Genomic DNA, 18,104 nt, shown 5'->3' on the forward strand with positions numbered 1-18,104 from the left:
GGCCCATAGTCGCAATGGAACACACCCAGGAATAAATTGTCAACCAGCGATGACAACACGGATAAATACACATGGAGACAACAAGCAGTGTCCAGAGGGGAGTATTTCACACGAGCAAGCAGAAGATATTTTAACAAACACATGGCCCCAGAAAGGGTAAAGTTTCATGGAGGAGCAGTCAATTACCTGGCTGTGAGCACAATGTCTCACTGACCGACCAAACAATTGCAGACAGCCTTACAGCACAGGTTTCATGTAATTGTTCCATATTGTGATGAAAAGGAAACATAATATGAACCACTTTTAAAATGTATTCAGCGATGTCTCTTGTCATGTTTATAATTAGAAGTGTTCTCCCTCAAACTAGATATTTTTTATGTTGTAGTTAAAAGAGAGCAGCGACTACCTGTGATGTAAAAGAGGGTAAAACTAAAGGAACGGGGAAGATGAAAAGTTATGAAGGTGGATCATTGGGAGTTAGTGAGATATAGTGATATATGCTTTAAGGCATTATCAAAGCCAGGAAGACTGATGGTAATGCCGCTGTGCTCAGAAAAGATTTGTGAATGGTAAGAGCATTCTTTGATTGTCAAATTACAGCCTTACAGTCACAAAAAGGAGTACTGTATACATGAAATATGTCACAACGGCTAAGGACAGGAGGAAGATCAAGGCTCAACCTTAGGGTCACATTCCACCGCATACAGTGAGCATTTCAAGCATATAGCATTTGGAGATCCACTTGCTATTTATCAATGGTGACAATGCATGTGCACCAACTGTCATTGATTACAGTTGTGTTGACTGTACATAGACATAACCATGTGAGACCCAAGCATAGATCAAATTAGGATTTTTTTGTATTACTCTTGTAATAGGCAGATCCTGGCCGACTGGCGGATCCTGGCTGACTGGCAGATCCTGGCTGACTGGCAGATCCTGGCCGACTGGCAGTTCTGGCGGATCCTGGCCGACCCTGGCAGACTGGCAGCACTGGCAGCGCTGGGCAGACTGGCGGCACTTGCGGCGCAGGGCAGACTGGCGGCACTTGCGGCGCTGGGCAGACTGGCGGCGCTGGGCAGACTGGTAGCTCAGACGGCGCTGGGCAGACTGGCGGCACTGGCGGCGCTGGGCAGACTGGCGGCGCTGGGCAGACTGGTAGCTCAGATGGCGCTGGGCAGACTGGCGGCACTGGCGGCGCTGGGCAGACAGGAGAAAAAGGCTCTGGTAGCGCTGGACTGAGGAGCACTGGTGCCTCTGGAATGAGGGGCTCTGGCGCCTCTGGCATGAGGGGCGGTAGCTCTGACAGCGCCGGACAGGCGGGAGACTCTGGCTGCGCTAGAGAGGAGGAAGGCTCCGGCAGCGCTGGACAGGCGGGACGCACTGTAGGTCTGATGCGTGGTGCTGGCACTGGTATGCCGTGCATACTATGCCAAACCAACAGGTTTCTTTCTACTCTGTCCAATACATCCTCCACACTCTCAGACTCAGCACTCTGCTTCACCGACAGCTCCAATTCCATCCATGGCTCTGCCCAGGGTCCTTCTCCATCAAGGATCTCCTCCCAAGTCCATTTATCCAAATAGTGCAGCATCTGCCACTGCTGCTGCTGCTGCTGCTGCTCCTGTTGCTGCTGCCTCTGTTCCTTCTCCTGCTGCTGCTTTTGCCGTTGCCCGTTACCACGCCGCTTGGTCCTTGGTTGGTGGGTGATTCTGTCAGGGTTTTCCTGTGGTGAAGTAGAGGAGGACCAAAACGCAGCGTGGTTATATTGACTCATGTTTAATCAAAAACGGATAAACATGAACACTACAAAACAATGAACGTGGAAAACCAAAAACAGCCCTATCTGGTGCAAAACACAGAGACAGGAACAATCACCCACAAAACCCAACACAAAACAGGCTACCTAAATATGGTTCCCAATCAGAGACTATGACTAACACCTGCCTCTGATTGAGAACCATATCAGGCCAAACATAGAAATAGACAAACCAGACACACAACATAGAATGCCCACCCAGCTCACGTCCTGACCAACACTAAAACAAGGAAAACACATACGAACGATGGACAGAACGTGACAACCATAAAATGAATGGTCGTCAATGGCAAAATCCTGACCTGTGTAGAAGGGACATCAAAATTACTGGAAGGGAAACAATCACTCTAACTACTTTATCAGTATATGAAAGTGGCCCTATGTCTTAAGTTTGGCAACACTTTAAGCCCAATGTTGCATTTTAGCAACACTTACAAAACTATCTCTACCTCTCACTCAGAATGTTTATCTTAATTATTATTATTTTCTACATAATCACTACATCTTAATAAGGAAGACAGAAAAAACATATTTAAAGTCATTTACTTGCATGGATGGCCTATGACATGTGCTTGTGTAGGGGAGCAGTGTAGTTGCAGACAAGTGTATGCATTTCTAGTGTTTCATAGGCTAATGATTACACAATAATAATACTAACAACAAATACTACTAAGAGATACATATGGTACTAAGGAGATGCACTATGGTTTTTGACATGATCTTTGAGTTTAGGACCTGTACAGATGTTGCACCCTGATCTGTGCCACCTGTCTTTGTGATTGTCTCCACCCCCCTCCAGATGTCGCCCATCTTCCCCATTATCCCCTGTGTATATATACCTGTGTTCTCTGTTTGTTTGTTGCCAGTTCATCTTGTTTGTCAAGTCAACCAGCGTTTTGAAAAGTATCTATTTTCTCGTTATTCTGGTTTTTGACCCTTGCCTGTGCTGACTCTGTACCCACCAAGCCTGACCATTCTGCCTGCCCCTGAGCCTGCCTGCCGTCCAGTACTTTTGCCCAACCTCTGGATTACCGACCTCTGCCTAACCTGACCCTGAGCCTGCCTGCCATCCTGTACCTTTGCCCCTGCTGCTGTAATAAACAGTGTTACTTCGACACGATCTGCACCTGGGTCATACCTTGATTCCTGATAACAAAAGGCAATTTCATATGATCCAAAACTTGTCATACTTGCTGCCTGCTTTGAACAGCAATAGCTCAGATACACATGGAAACATTTAATTACCCTGGGATGTGCTAGAACATCGTTCAGAGATGCAAAAAAACGATATAACATTCAAAATGGTTTAATATTTCCTTTAATAGGCACTTACTATAGTTTTTAAATTTACATTTATATATTTATAAATGTATTTACAGTTATGTTTTACTTTTTTAATTGAACCTTTATTGAACTAGGCAAGTTTTAATTAAGTTGATCATGTGCTTGTCATGACAGAACTTTAAAATAAACATTCACCACTCTACACTACCCAAAATGCACTCATTTCATGGAATGACACTCCTCTTATGACACAGGCAGAATTTGACGTGACACACTCTTCCCCTCATTGTAATTTCTGTCACCGTTGTCTTGTAGCCTTTGGACAAACATTGGGAAATCAGGTCCCAGAGTGCATTTGGCCAGTGGGACTGGTAATGAAATACCTGCTTGAGAGAGAGAAACATTGCTTTATTACTCTATTATACATGAAAGGAGCTGAGCACTCTTAGAAGTCCTTCATCAAAGCAGTCATCATCGCCTCATATCCCTCCTGTGCCCATTTCCCTTCACTCGTATTAATTGCTGCTTATTTAACTTTTCCCCTTGAAAATGAAATGGCAGCCACTCTAGGATAGAATCAGGTGCGAATAATGTGCTTGCTTCTTGTTCAGAAAACATACCCACAATAACATGGCGTAACACTTAGTATTGATATTCCTCAGATACGTTAGCAGTGCTTGATTGATCTTGCCTGGCATAATGGAACCAATTAAATAATCCCCAAAGTACAAATGTTGCCTCTGGACTGGCACTGCAGGCCAGGTTCAATTAAACAATTGTCTTTACCTAAATATTAATGACCCCTCTCTCTCCCTCTTATGCCATATAAGGGGTCCTTATTATATGGCTTGAATCCCGCTAATGGGATCGATATGACAACAGCCAGTGAAATTGCAGGGCACCAAATTCAAAACAACATACATCTCATAATTAAAATTCCTCAAACATAGAAGTATTTTACATTATTTTAAAGATAAACTTGTTGGTAATCCCACCACAGTGTCCGATTTCAAAAGACCAAATGATTATGTTTGGTCTGCACCTAATCACAGAAAAACACAGCCATTTTTCCAGCCAAAGAGAGGAGTCACAAAAAGCAGAAATAGAGATCAAATGAATCACTAACATTTGATGATCTTCATCAGATGACACTCATAGGACTTCATGTTACACAATACATGTATGTTTTGTTCAATAAAGTTCATATTTATATACAAAAATCTGAGTTTACATTGGCGCATTATGTTCAGTAGTTCCAAAACATCCTGTGATTTTGCAGAGAGCCACAACAATTTCCAGATATACTCATAATAAACATTGATAAAAGATACAACTATTATGCATGGAATTATAGATACACTCCTTAATGCAACCGCTGTGTCAGATTTAAATAAAGCTTTACCGAAAAAGCAATTTGAGTAAGGAGCTCAGAAAACAAATCAAGCCATACAGATACCCGTCATGTTGTGGAGTAAACAGAAGTCAGAAATAACATTATAAATATTCACTTACCTTTGATGATCTTCATTCGAATGCACTCCCAGGAATCCCAGCTCCACAATAAATGTTTGATTTATTCAATAATGTCCATCATTTATGTCCAAATACCTCCTTTTTGTTCGTTTGTTTAGCCCAGTAATCAAAATTCATGACGAGCAGGCCAGACGAAAAGTCAAAAAGTTCCGTTACAGTCCGTAGAAACATGTCAAACGAAGTATAGAATCAATCTTTAAGATGTTTTTAAGTAAGTAATTACACTGTAGTTAACTGCAAGAACTCATAGTTATTGTAATAACAACATGTAACTGGTAATAATTGAAGTCTGTAATTACAGAAGTGTAACAACAATGCTTGTTACCATGCTTGTACAAATGGGCAGGTTTCCACTAAATTCACCAATTTATTCTTCTCAATTGTATCCGATTCAATAACAACTGTGACAAAGGTTTGGATCCCTTGTGGATGTGCTGGGTGTCTGATAGATTGTAGCCTGTGCTCAACAGGCTCTAATCAATTAACCATGAATTTGCACTGTTCAAAATATATCTCCAGTCAACATTGTTATTAGCGCATGCCCCCAAAATAAAGTGTACCATCTGGGTTAACTTGGTTGAGCTTACGAAAACAGATCTAATACAAGTGTCATCCCAGGTGAGGAATAAGACACAATTTCAGAGCATAGTACAAGCAAGTACAATGTTACGAGTTGTTAAACAGGATTTAGCTGGTTCAAATTAAGTATCTTGTGGGGTACTTACTTTGAACTAATGTGTACTTATACAGTACATTGCCCATCCTGACAACCTGGCCCTCATTTTCTTATTTTCTGGAAGCACCATCTAAGTGAGAAATAAACACACTAGTACACGCCAGAGTACATGTGATATCTACAGAAATACATTGTAGTTGCTAGATGTTACACAGGATTTTGCAACTTCTATATAATGACTTAGGCCTACTACTCATTACCTTTGAAAGTACCTAGAAAGAATACTTGAGCTTCTACTCTGCGTAATCTAAAAACAACCTTACATTCCTTACAAAATAAAAATGATTTTTATTGTTAGATTAATTAAATTAAACAAAGATATAACATAAAACAACTATTGTAGTGGGGACATAAATCTGTAGCCTATAGAATGGTGAGTAGTCTAGATAGCTAATAGTTAACAGGATTGTCTATTGCTCCCTTTTTTAAAGTTTATTTTTTGTAAGCATTTCCCATCCTGGAGTCTGAGACCTTGTTGAAATCTGTGGTAGAGAAGAAGAATGTATACAATTTAGCATTATAAACTACATTACCCTATACTAGTTATTATCATCATGCTTTCTATAGATCGGCCTATAGCTAGCTAGGCCTAGTAGCTACCGAGCTAGTTCTTGTGTTATCCAGCTAGATATTAAAGTGCATGCTAAGACCAAAGATTTTTATAACTAACCCAAGATAGACCACAGCATGTTGTTGCCAATGGGGGGCTAGTGAGTTGAGTGGGCAGAATAAGCAAGGAGGTGGGGCAGAGCCAAGCATGAGCTAGCAAGATCCTATTGGCATTTTCTAGCATATATTAGCAAATTTCCGTTAGGGATCGCCTAGTCTGAGAAGTGCGAATGTGCAATAACTCTAGTCGCCCTTGCACTTCTGAACATCGCAATTTTTTGTTTTTGGGAGAGGAAGTACACTCTGTTTGTAAAATATTGCAGATTTGTGACCAGAAAGCTGTATTGAGATAAAATGTTTAAATGATGAGAATATTGGCAGAATGTTCCATTTCGCTCAATTCTCCCACTGCCAGGCACTGAGATTCCTCTCCCCAACATATTTCATGGGAAGAAGAAACTCCAACCTGATGCTTCACATTTATACTTCCGGTGAAACATCTGGCCCATTGTTTTATCTGTGCTAAAACTAACAATTAGCTGTTGTTTAGCTACATTGAAAAGGAACAAATGTTACTCATATTGTGTGTTGACACACATAGCGAGCTAACGTTAATATGCTGGGTGTGCTCCATCTGCATCACTTTCAGTGGGTAACTTTTTTTTATGAAGGTGAACCGTAAATTCCACTGTTGTGGCTAATCTTTAGTGTCATTAGCTTCACACAAAGGTGAGCCCAGCTAGCTAGCTAGTTAGCTTGACTATAGCAACCATAGCATAGCTATTTGCCCGCTTTAGGTATAGGTAACTTAGTTAGCTAGCCAAGATTAGAAAATTAATGAGAGTGCTAGCTACCTAAAAAAAATCATTGTATGGAAAGTCTATTCTGTAGAATGTGCTATGGTAACTAGTTAGCTAGCTAGTCTAGTTGGTAGGCCTCACAAAAATCCCAGCTAACGTTTGATAGCTACGTTTGCTAGATAGTTAGCTACAGTTAGCTATATATGGCACTTCAGTTAATTAGCTAGCCAACACTTGGGTAGATAGCTAGCAAATGCTAGCTAGATAGTAAACTTCCCATTCTAAATCATCCAGCAGAATTAATGTATCCCCTCCAAAATAAACAAATGTAATAAAAAAATTACTTTCTCTCTCCTGTCTTGATGTTTTTCTCATCTACAACGTTCGCAGCAATCTATTATGCCTGGAGTTTGTATAAAGTTCTTCATGACCTCATCCTTTTACAAAGGGACAAGTTTGAGATCATCATAATTTTGAGAGTGTTGCGAAGATGGGTAGCCTTAATTCCTTGATATGGCTTAAGTCCTGGGATAAATAAATATTTCCACCAATGAATCACATCCAAAATTGAGAATATTCTTCAACAGTGCAAGGTTAAATGATGAAATAAGAGTTTATTATTCAACCAAGTGTTACATCTGCTCCTGACACACCCTCTACTGCTCATCCTGTTTCCTTGACCTGCCGCCACCCCCCCAGCTCTCTCTCCCTCTGTGTGTGTGTGTGTGTGTGTGTGTGTGTGTGTGTGTGTGTGTGTGTGTGTGTGTGTGTGTGTGTGTGTGTGTGTGTGTGTGTGTGTGTGTGTGTGTGTGTGTGTGTGTGTGTGTGTGTGTGTGTGTGTGTGATTGTGTGGGCAGAGACAGGTGTGCTGGTGTAGAGTAGATCCCTACCAGCTGCAACCTGTTCCATAATCAAGACCTCTTCAAATACTCAGCCCTGCCACTTCCACACTGCCAGATGGTAATTTCTGCTCAGTCAGTCACGTTTCTGCCATTTGTTCCTGTTATCCTGTGTGCCAGTTTTCCATTTCCTGACACTGTTTTACTCTCCACTACAGTTCTACCCGCTCTGACTCTGGTCCCTGTCTCCAGTCCCACGTCTCATCAGTTCTGCTACTCTGTCCTGGATCCCCCACTCTACTGCTCCCTTAGATTCCCCTCCTGACCTGCTTAACTTGGCCCAACACCTCTCGTTCCATCCTCGGCCTCCGCACCTGTTTTCCTGCAACCCGACCAAGCGTACCCTGGCCTGCACCCCATCTCCCCCCTGTGTTTCAATAAATACCTTGGTTCCCTCATCCCAGTCTCCTCGTATGAGTCTGCTCTTGGGTTCACCTGTTCCGCGTAACACCAAGCGTACAATTTGGGAAGCACAAGTGACTCACAATTTTTACTGTTTATTCATCTTTTGCGACTAGTGGGCAGTATTTTCATTTTTGGATAAAAAACGTTCACGTTTTAAACGGGATATTTTGTCACGACAAGATGCTCGACTATGCATATAATTGACAGCTTTGGTTAGAAAACACTCTGACGTTTCCAAAACTGCAAAGATAATGTTACAGGCGAAACCCAGATGAAAATCCAATCGGGAAGTGCACCATTTTTTGAAAGCGCTTCATGCCAATGACTCCTTATATGGCTGTGAATGAGCTACGAATGAGCTTACGCGTTCTATGTGTTCCCAAGGTGTCTACAGCATTGTGACGTCTTGTTACGCATTTATGTTGAAGAATAGCCATAAGGGACCCCATTGAGCAAGTGGTCACATGATGGTTCCCGCAGAAAATCTTGCGTAAAGTACAGAGGTAGCCATTATTCCAATCGCTTCTAATGAGAAACCAATTGTCCCGACGGATATATTATTGAATAGATATGTGGAAAACACCTTGAGGATTGATTCTAAACAACATTTGCCATGTTTCTGTCGATATTATGGAGCTAATTTGGAAAAAAAGTTTGGCGTTCTAGTGACCGCATTTTCCGGTCGATTTCTCAGCCAAACATCAAGAACAAACGGGAGCTATTTCGCCGACAAAAATAATATTTTGGGGAAAAAGGAAGAATTGCAATCTAACTGGGAGTCTCCTGAGTCAAAACATCAGAAGTTCTTCAAAGGTAAATGATTTAATTTGATTGCTTTTCTTATTTTCGTGAAAATGTTGCCTGCTGCTAGCAGATCCTAGCATAGCATTATGCCATGATAAACTTACACAAATGCTTGTCTAGTGTTGGCTGTAAAGCATATTTTGAAAATCTGAGATGACAGTGTTGTTAACAAAAGGCTAAGCTTGTGTTTCAATATATTTATTTCATTTCATTTAGGATTTTCATGAATAGGAAGATTTTCAAGGAAGATTTATGTCCGCTGCGTTATGCTAATTAGTTTGAGGCGATGATTACGCTCCCGGATCCGGGTTTGAGAGTCACAAGAAGTTTTAATGGCGGCCTCGCTTCAGGTTCCTAGGAAACTATGCAGTATTTTGTTTTTTTATGTGTTATTTCTTACATTGGTACCCCAGGTAATCTTAGGTTTCATTACATATAGTCGGGAGGAACTACTGAATATAAGAGCAACGTCAACTCACCATCATTATGACCAGCAATATGACTTTCCCGAAGCGGATCCTGTGTTCTGCCTTCCACCCAGGACAATGAAGTGGATCCCAGCCGACCACCCAAAACAACGACGTCACAGATGAAGCGGTCTTCTGGTCAGGCTCCGGAGACGGAGCATTCCAGAGAGACATCAGAGACTGTAACGTTCTTTGCTTTACAGAAACATGGCTCACTCGAGAGACGCTAACGAAGTCGGTGCAGCCAGCTGGTTTCATTACGCATCGCGCAGAGAGAAACAACCATCTTTCTGGTAAGAAGAGGGGCGGGGGGAGTATGCCTTATGATTAACGAGACGTGGTGTGGTCATAACAGCATACAGGAACTCTAATCCGTTTGTTCACCTGACTTAGAATCCCTCACAATCAAATATCGACCGCATTATCTACCAAGGGAATTCTCTTCGATTATAATCACAACCATATATATACAGTATATCCCCCCAAGCAGACACATCGATGGCCCTGAACTAACTTTATTTGACTCTATGCAAACTGGAAACCACATATCCTGAGGCTGCATTTATTGTAGCTGGGGATTTTAACAAAGCGAATCTGAACACAAGACTCCCTAAATTCTATCAGCATATCAATTGCGCAACCAAGGCTGGTAAAACCCTGGATCATTGCTATTCTCACTTCCGCGACTCATATAACGCCTTCCCCCACCCTCATTTCGGAAAAGCTGACCACGACTCCATTTAGTTGCTTCCAGCCTACAGACAGAAACTAAAACAAGAAGCTCCGCCCTTTGGTCTGTTCAACGCTGGTCCGACCAATATGATTCCACGCATCAAGATTGCTTCGATCACTTGGATTGGGATATGTTCCGCATTGCGTCAAACAACAACATTGATGAGTACGCTGATTCGGTGAGCGAGTTCATTAGAAAGTACATTGACGATGTCGTACCCATAGCAACTATTAAAACATTCCTAAACCAGGAACTGTGGATTGATGGCAGCATTCGCATCAAACTGAAAGTGCGAATCACTGCTTTTAACCAGGGCAAGGTGACCGGAAACTTGACCGACTACAAACAGTGTAGCTATTCCCTCCGCAAGGCAATCAAACAAGCTAAGTGTCAGTATAGAGACAAAGTAGAGTCGCAATTCAATGGCTCAGACAAAAGAGGTATGTGGCAGGGTCGACAGTCAATCATAGATTACAAAAAGAAAATCAGCCCTGTCGCTTACCGCCAAATAGGTTCACAGACGACGCAATCTCAACCACACTGCACACTGCCCTAACTCATCTGGACAAGAGGAAAACCTATGTGAGAATACAGCTCAGCATTTAACACCATAGTACCCTCCAAACTCGCACTCAACGTCAACAAAACAAAGGAGATGATTGTGGACTTCAGGAAAAAGCAGAGGGAGCACCCCCATATCCACATCGATGGGACAGTAGTGGACAGGGTAGTAAGTTTTAAGTTCCTCGGCGTACACATCACGGACAAACTGAATTGGTCCAGCCACACAGACAGCGTCGTGAAGAAGGCGCAGCAGCGCCTCTTCAACCTCAGTAGGCTGAAGAAATTTGGCTTGTCACCAAAAGCACTCACAAACTTCTACGATGCACAATCGAGAGCATCCTGTCGGGCTGTATCACCGCCTGGTACAGCAACTGCTCCTCCCAAAACCGCAAGGCTCTCCAGAGGGTAGTGTGGTCTGCACAACGCATCACCGGGGGCAAACTACCTGCCCTCCAGGACACCTACACCACCCTATGTCCCAGGAAGGCAATAAAGATCATCAAAGACAACAACCACCCGAGCCACTGCCTGTTCACCCTGCTATCATCCAGAAGGTGAGGTCAGTACAGGTGCATCAAAGCAGGGACTGAGAGAATGAAAAAAAGCTTCTACCAAGGCCATCAGATTGGTAAACTGCCACCACTAACATTGAAAGGCTGCTTTTCTGGAAAGGTGGATTTTAAAAAGTAAATTGTTTGGTCACAGACCTGAATAGTAAGACAGAACTCTGCAGGCTATCTCTGCAGTAGATTGCAACTCCTCCCCCTTAGGCAGTTATTGTTCTATCTTGTCGGAAAATGTTATAGTTAGTGATGGACATTTTAGCGTTTTTGTTGGCCTTCCTAAGCCAGGATTCAGACACAGCTAGGACTTCCGGGTTGGCAGAGTGTGCTAAAGCAGTGAATAAAACAAACGTAGGGAGGAGGCTTCTAATGTTAACATGCATGAATCCAATGCTTTTCGGTTACAGAAGTCAACAAATGAGAGGGCCTGGGGAATGGGAGTGGAGCTAGGCATTGCAGGGCCTGGATTAACCTCTACATCACCAGAGGAGCAGTGGAGGAGTAGGATAAGGGTACGGCTAAGGGCTATAAGGACACGTCGTCTAGTAGGTTTGGGGCAGATAGTAAAAGGAGCAGGTTTCTGGGCGGGGTAGAATAGATTCAATGCATAATGTATACACAAAGGTATGGTTGAATGTGAATACAGTTAAAGTAAACCTAGGCATTGAGTGACGATGAGAGAGGTATTGTCTCTAGAGACATCAATTCCACCAAGTGAGGTCACAGCATGTGTGAGGGGTGGGACTAGAGGGTTAGCTGAGGCATATTGAGCAGGGCTGGAGGCTCTACAGTGAAATAAGACCATAATCACTACCCAAAACAGCAATGGACAAGGCATATTGACATTAGGGAGAGGCATGCGTAGCCGAGTGATCAAAGGGTCCAATGAATATCTGGACGGCCTGGAGACACAGCGATTCGGACAGCTTGCGGGCCGGGGCTAGAAAAGAAAAAAAAAGAAGGGCCCTAAAGGGACGTCGTGACGGAAGAAGTCTGTTGTTGTAGCACCCTCATGCGGTTACGTCGGCAGACCAGTCGTGCTGGATCAGCAGGTGTCCGTGTAGTAAAAGGGTCCAGGCCAATTGGCAAAATAGGAATAGCAGCCCAAGGAATTGACTGATGGACCAATACAGCTAACAGTCCGGTATGCCCTAGATAGCTAACGGGCCGCGGCTAGCAGGCTAGCAGATGGGCATTCAGGGGACGTCGCAACGGAGGAGCCACTGGGAGTCCAGTCGTGATGGATCGGCGGGGATCCGTATCGGCAATAAATGGGGTCCAGGCCAATTGGCAAAATTGGTATTGTAGCCCAAGGAGTGGCTGATGGTCCTCTTCAGCTAGCCTGGAGATGGGCTTAGCATAGGCTAGCTCCAGGCTAATTGGTGCTTGCTTCGGGACAGGGACGTCAGCCAGGAGAAGCCAATCGGATAGCAGCTAGCTAGCTGCGGTGATCCAGGTGAAGAGGTTCAGAACTTGAGGGTAGGAATCCAGTGATATGGAAAAAAGGAGTCCGATAAGCTCCGGGTTGAAACCCGCTGTACAGACTGACAGGCAGGAGTTGTCCTGGCTAAAGGTTAGCTGATGACCGCTAGCAGTGGTTAGCTGGCTAGCTTCTGTTGGGGGTTCCGGTTCAGAGGTAAAGAAAATAGAAGATCCATCCCACATTGGGTGAGGCGGGTTACAGGAGAGTATGTTGAAGTTGGGTTTAATAAAGATATTTTAAAAAATATATGCAAAGAAAAAATATATAAAAAGATGTATACACGACAATACGTCTGACTGCTACGCCATATTGGATTTAGGATTTAACAGTCTGATGACTTTGAGATAGAAGCTGTTTTTCACTCACCCTTGCGGGGCCCCTGTGTTGAGGATCAGCGAAGTGGAGGTGTTGTTTTCTACCTTCACCACCTGGGGGTGGTCAATCAGGAGGTCCTGTACCCAGTTGCACAGGGCAGGTTTCAAACACAGGACCCCGAGCTTAACGATGAGTTTGGAGGTTACTATGTGGTTGAATGCTGAGCTATAGTCAATGAACAGGATTCTTACGTAGGTATTATTACTCTTGTCCAGATGGGATAGGGCGGTGTGCAGTAAGATGGCAATTGCATCGTCTGTGGATCTATTGGGGTGGTAAGCAAATTAAAGTGGGTCTGGAGTCTCAGGTAAGGTAGAGGTGAAAGCACTTCATTATGACAGGAGTGCTACTGTAGTCATTTAGTTCAGTTACGTTTGCTTTCTTGGGTACAAGAACAATTAGTGGACATCTTGAAGCAAGTGGGGACAGCAGACAATGACAGGGAGAGATTGAATATGTCCGTAAACACTGTTTTGGTCAGCCATATTATTTTATTTGACACTTAATACGCATTTACTGTAGTCATTTATTTCTATTTAACCTCTTCAGATGGTTAAAGTAGTTATTTTTCTATGATGTTGAACTCAATATTAGGAAGGCATTCTTAATGTTTTGTACACTCAATGTACAGTATATCCATTGTTAAGCTGGTAATACTTATGAGAAATAAGTATTGAGTGAATTCGGAAAGTATTCAGACCCCTTGAAGTTTTCCAAATGTTGTTACATTACAGCATATTCTAAAATTGATTTAAAAAATGTTTATCCTCGTCAATCTAAAAACAAAACCCCATAATAAAATTAAAAACTTGTTTTTCAAAAAAGTTGCACATTTATTAAAGCAAAAACAGAAATACCTTATTTACATAAGTATTCTGAGCCTTTGCTATGAGACTTGAAATTGAGATCAGGTGCATCCTGTTTGATTGGTGGAGTCCACCTGTGGTAAATTCATTTGATTGGACATGATTTGGAAAGGCACACACCTGTCTTGGATTGTGTCGAGGCGCAGATCTGGGAAAGGGTACCATCATTCTTAAATGGAAGAAGTTTGGAATCAGGAGGACTCTTCTTAGAGCTAGCCGCCCGGCTAGAAATTGGTTGTCATCAAGGCAAAGGGTGGCTACTTTGAAGAATCCAAAATATATTTAGATTTCTTTAAAAAAATGTATGTGTTATTTCATAGTTTTGATGTCTTCACTGTTATTCTACAATGTAGAACATTTAAAAAGATTAAGAAAAACCATTGAATGAGTAGGTGTGTCAAAACGTTTGACTGGTACCGTATACTTAAATCATACTTCATTAATATATTTTAGAACAATTTAAATATATTTAATGTACATTTTATTTGTATTTTATTAGCATTATGTCTATTAAATTAATTTAAAATTAACTAAATTGGGCCACTTTTTTGTACTTAAGTATATTCTTAGTATATTAGACAACGAGCAAAACAAATATACAGTGCCCTGCAAAAGTATTCGGCCCCCTTGAACTTTGTGACCTTTTGCCACATTTCAGGCTTCAAACATAAGGATATAATATAATAATATTGAAATGGAAAGAGTATCAGACCACTGCAAATCTACCAAGACCTGGCCGTCCCTCTAAACTTTCAGCTCATACAAGGAGAAGACTGATCAGATGCAGCCAAGAGGCCCGTGATCACTCTGGATGAACTGCAGAAATCTACAGCTGAGGTGGGAGACTCTGTCCATAGGACAACAATCAGGCGTATATTGCACAAATCTGGCCTTTATGGAAGAGTGGCAAGAAGAAAGACATTTCTTAAAGATATCCATAAAAAGTGTTGTTTAAAGTTTGCCACAAGCCACCTGGGAGACACACCAAACATGTGGAGGAAGGTGCTCTGGTCAGATGAAACCAAAATTGAACTTTTTGGCAACAATGCAAAACGTTATGTTTGGCGTAAAAGCAACACAACTCATCACCCTGAACACATCATCCCCACTGTCAAACATGGTGGTGGTAGCATCATGGTTTGGGCCTGCTTTTCTTCAGCATGGACAGGGAAGATGGTTAAAATTGATGGGAAGATGGATGGAGCCAAATACAGCACCATTCTGGAAGAAAACCTGATGGAGTCTGCAAAAGACCTGAGACTGGGACGGAGATTTGTCTTCCAACAAGACAATGATCCAAAACATAAAGCAAAATCTACAATGGAATGGTTAAAAAAATAAAACATATCCAGGTGTTAGAATGGCCAAGTCAAAGTCCAGACCTGAATCCAATCAAGAATCTGTGGAAAGAACTGAAAACTGCTGTTCACAAATGCTCTCCATCCAACCTCACTGATCTCGAGCTGTTTTGCAAGGAGGAATGGGAAAAAATGTCAGTCTCTCGATGTGCAAAACTGATAGAGACATACCCAAGCGACTTACAGCTGTAATCGCAGCAAAAGGTGGCTCTACAAAGTATTAACTTAAGGGGGCTGAATAATTTTGCACGCCCAATTTTTCAGTGTTTGATTTGTTAAAAAAAGTTTGAGAAATCCAATAAATGTCGTTCCACTTCATGATTGTGTCCCACTTGTTGTTGATTCTTCACAAAAAAATACAGTTTTATATATTTATGTTTGAAGCCTGAAATGTGGCAAAAGGTCACAAAGTTCAAGGGGTCGAATACTTTCGCAAGGCACTGTACTTTGAATAAACCTTACGTACATTTTATGTATATTTATCATTCGAAATATGCACAAAATTTTTTTATTAGAATTATTGTATTTCTTTACCAACAAAGTGTATTTTTAATGTGTTTCAAGTATACTTTTACAAATACATTTCTGATCATTAATCACATTAGCTATTGTGATTGGCATTTTCTCAGCCAATGGTATTTACAAAGCAGTTGTTGGCTGGAGCAGCATTTAGCACTTTTGAGAACTGTGCACCATTTTGCAGTTCACACTTTAGTTGTTCACATCACGGTAATAAATTGGCATTTCAATACAATTTTTTACATGTAATCTGTAATTAAAAATCCAAGATTTTTCAACCTGAAAATGAACATCTAAACATTTGAATAAGCTAAATATGAGGAACAATATCATATTAGAAATCAAAACTTCAACTGCAGAAAGGATGATTGGGAATGTGGAAATTGTTTAAATATATTTTGTGGACTTTTACATTGAATATACTTTTTTGAAAGTACAGTGAGGGAAAAAAAGTATGAGGTGAGTATGAGGCCTTGTTGCATACAAGATGTATGTTTAGGATTATATTCTGTAATTCTGTATATTTGTATTATTATTTTCACTCTGTCATTTAAATAATTATTGTGGAGTCACTACAATGTTGTTGATCCATCCTAAATGGTCTCCCATCACAGCCAATGAACTCTGTAACTGTTTTACGATCACCAATGCCCTCGTAACATCCCTGACCAGTTTCATTCCTGTCCTGCAGCTCAGTTTAGAAAGATAACCGTAGGCGGGTGGTTTAATACATAATCCACAACATAATAATTAACTTGACCATGCTTAAAGAGATAGTCCATTTCTGATTTGATATTGTTGCCGATCTACCAATCACTGCCCTTTTATGACACTTTCGAAAGGCTCCCTAGTCTTTGTAGTTGAATCTTTGCTTGAAATGTAATATTTGACGAGGGACCTTACGAGGGATGTTCTATGTATGGGGGACAGAGGAACGTTTAGTCATAAATAGTTTTGATGTCAATCCCTATTATTTATTGTACAATATTATTTCATTTGTTAAAACTTCTTAGGGACAGGGTTTCCTGAATTTCCAACAGACTGAAGTGCCCAAAGTAAACTGCCTGTTACTCAGGCCCAGAAGCCAGGAAATGCATATAATTGGTAGTATTGGATATAAAACACTTTGAAGTTTCTAAAACTGTTAAAATAATGTCTGACACTATAATAAAATTAATATGGCAGGCAAATCTTAGAAGAAAAAACAGGATATTACAATGGATAGCTATGGGTCCTATGTAATTCCGGCTCCCAGTTTGCAATTCCTATGGCTTCAACTAGATGTCAACAGTCTTTATTCAAGGTTTTAGGCTTGTTTTTTCAAAAACGAGCAAGAATTTTTAGTTTTGGTGAAGAGAGCACCGGAACAATATCAGTCTTTCTGCGCGAGGAAGAGGGTGTATGCTTACTTATTTTACTTTCCGATTGAAAATATTACTTTCCGTATGAAATATTATAGTTTATTTACATTTTAGAGTACCCTTTGGATTAAATTGAAATGTCACTTGACTTGTTTGGACGAAGTTTAGCGGTAGCTTTTTGAACTCCTCTGTCTGCCAGTTGAACGAGTGCATTACTGAAATTGATGGTGCCAACTAAACAGACTTTTGGGGTATAAAGAAGGATTTTAACTAACAAAATGACCATTCATGTTGTAGCTGAGAACCTTGGATAGCTATGGGTCCTAAACAGAGGAAGATTTTCAAAAGTAAGTGATTTATTTAATTGCTATTTTGTGAATTTATGAAGCCTGTGCCGGTTGAAAAATATGTTGATGTGGGGCGCCTCCAAGTGTATTTTGAATTAAATTAAATTACAATTAAAGAGTTTGAAATTTAAGTACATATTTAATGAGTAGTTTTCTATTAAGGTATTGTTAATCTTTAATCTCCAGTTGCACACTCCCTCAGAATTTGAGATCATGATCATGCTATTTAATCAGGTTATTGATATGCCACACAACTGTCAGTTGGATGGATTATCTTGGCAAAGGCGATACGTTCACTAAAGGGGATGAAACAAATTTGTGCACAACATTTCAGAGAGATAAGCTTTTTGTGCATATGGAACATTTTTGAGATCTTTTATTTCAGCTCATGAAAACAACACCATCTATATTTTTTGTTCAGTGTAGAATTTAACAACATGTTTTTAAAATATAAAGACAGTTCAAGTGTTATATCATCAGCTATGTACAGTGTTTTATCAATATGCAAATAGTTGTAGTACGAATAGTAGAGTAAGATAAATACATATTGGTGGTATTAATGTTGTTTGTGCTCCACTG

This window comes from Oncorhynchus gorbuscha, linkage group LG02 (assembly GCF_021184085.1).
Source record: "Oncorhynchus gorbuscha isolate QuinsamMale2020 ecotype Even-year linkage group LG02, OgorEven_v1.0, whole genome shotgun sequence".
Taxonomy (NCBI): Eukaryota; Metazoa; Chordata; class Actinopteri; order Salmoniformes; family Salmonidae; genus Oncorhynchus; species Oncorhynchus gorbuscha.